The following is a 2,553-nucleotide window of genomic DNA, read 5'->3' on the forward strand; positions in this document are numbered from 1 at the left end:
GATAAGAAAGCCTTCCTCAGTAATCAATGCAAAGAAATAGAGGAAAACAGTAGAATGGGAAAGACTAGAGATCCCTTAGAAAATTGGAGACACCAAGGGAACATTTCATGCAAAGATGGGCACAATAAAAGAAACAGAAATGGTATGGACCTGAAAGAAGCGGAAGATATTAAGACCTGGCAAGAATACACAGAAAAACTATACAAAAAAGATCTTCATGACCCAGATAACCACAATGGTGTGATCACTCACCTAGAGCCAGACATCCTGGAGTCCAAAGTCAAATGGGCCTTAGGAAGCATCACTACAAACAAAGCTAGTGGAGGTGATGGAATTCCAGTTGAGCTATTTCAAATCGTTAAAGATGACCCTGGTAAAGTACTGCCAGCAAATTTGGAAAACTCAGCAGTGGCCACAGGACTAGAAAAGGTCAGTTTTCATTCCAATCCCAAAGAAAGGCAATGCCAAAGAATGTTCAAACTACCACACAATTGCAATTATCTCACATGCTAGCAAAGTAATGCCCAAAATTCTCCAAGCCAGGCTTCAACAGTACATGAACCGTGAACTTCTAGATGTTCTAGCTGGATTTAGAAAAGGCAGAGGAACCAGAGATCAAATTGAAAATGTTTACCACAGACTGGGACTTGAACCATGTGGCTGGGACTCAAACCCAGTCAAAACCCTGCTTGGGACTTAAACCCACATGGTAGGGACTTGAACCCAGCCAAAACCCACAGTATCTGGTTTCAGGGCCTAGTGATGCTCAGGTTCTTGATGTCTCATCACAGAAAGAAGTTCAGTGAGATACAAAGTGTAAGAGGTGAATTTACTCAGATTCAGAGAGAAGCACATTCCACAGACAGAGTGTTGGCCATCTCAGAGGGTGAGTAGGGCTGAGAAATGTGACATCAGTCAGTCATTCAGTACAGTTGCTCAATTGTGTCCGACTCTTTGCGACCCCATGGACTGCAGCGCTCCAGGCCTCCCTGTCCATCACCAACTCCCGGAGTCTACTCAAACTTATGTCCATTGAGTTGGTGATGCCATCCAACCATCTCATCGTCTGTCGTCCCCTTCTCCTCCCACCATCAATGTTTCCCAGCATCAGGGTCTTTTCAGATGAGTCCGTTCTTCGCATCAGGTGGCCAGAGTATTGGAGTTTCAGCTTCAGCATCAGTCCTTCCAATGAATACTCAGGAGAAATGTGACATGGTTAGTTTTAATGGGCTTGGTACAATTCATACAACCATTATATCTACTAACGTGGGCAAGAATCCTTTAGAAGAAATGGAGTAGCCCTCATAGTCAACAAGAATCTGAAATGCAGTGCTTGGGTGCAATCTCAAAGACTCAGAGTGAGCGTGGCCCCAAAGTTTGACGTGGTTAGTTTTTATAGGCTAGGTAATTTCCTATGCTAATGAGTTGGAGGATTATTCCAATTATTTTTGGGAAGGGGTGGAGATTTCCAGGATTTGGGCCATGGCTCACTCTTTAGTCTTTTAATATTGCCTTGGAACTGTCATGGCATCTCTGGGAGTGTCATTTCACTTGCTCTTTGAGGATCAAGGTCTAGTCTTGTCTGCCAACTTGGTCCCATTTGATTCTAGTTGGTTTATGTTGTGTCCTTGGGCTATGTCATTCTATCAAAAGTTTTGCCCTGCCCCTTTCCCTCCTGTTACAAAATTGCCAACATCCACTGGATCATGGAAAAAGCAAGACAGTTACAGAAAAACATCTACTTCTGCTTTTTTGACTATGCCAAAGACTTTGACTGTGTGGATCATAACAAATTGTGTGAAATTCTGAAAGAGATGGGAATAGCAGACTACCTTACCTGCCTCCTGAGAAATCAGTATACAGGCCAAGAAGCAACAGTTAGAACCCAACATGAAACAACAGGGTGGTTCCAAATTGGGAAAGGAGTACATCCAGGCTGTATATTGTCACCCTGCTTATTTAACTTCTATGCAGAGTATATCATGTGAAATGCTGGACTGAATGAAGCACAAGCTAGAATCAAGATTGCCAGAGAAATATCAATAACCTCAGATACACAGATGATACCACCCTTATGGCAGAAAGTGAAGAGGAACTAATGAACCTCTTGATAAAAGTGAAAGAGGAAAGTGAAAATGTTGGCTTAAAACTCAACATTCAAAAAATTAAGATCATGGCATCCGATCCCATCACTTCATGGCAAATAGATGGGGAAACAATGAAAATAGTGAAAGACTATTTTGGGGGGTTCCAAAATCATTGCAGATGATAACTGCAGCCATGAAATTAAGATATTTGCTCTTCGGAAGAAAAGTTATGACCAACCTAGACAACATATTAAAAAGCAGAGACATTACTTTGCTGACAAAGGTCCATCTAGTCAAAGTTGTGGTTTTTCCAGTAGTCATGTATGGATGTGAGAGTTGTGTAACAGGAGGGAAAGAGGCAAGGCACAACTTTCAAAAGAATGACAAAGCCCAAGGACACAACATAAACTGATTAGAATCAAATGGGACTAAGATGGCAGACAACACTAAAACTTGATCCTGAATC

This window comes from Odocoileus virginianus, chromosome 11, assembly GCF_023699985.2.
Source record: "Odocoileus virginianus isolate 20LAN1187 ecotype Illinois chromosome 11, Ovbor_1.2, whole genome shotgun sequence".
NCBI lineage: Eukaryota > Metazoa > Chordata > Mammalia > Artiodactyla > Cervidae > Odocoileus > Odocoileus virginianus.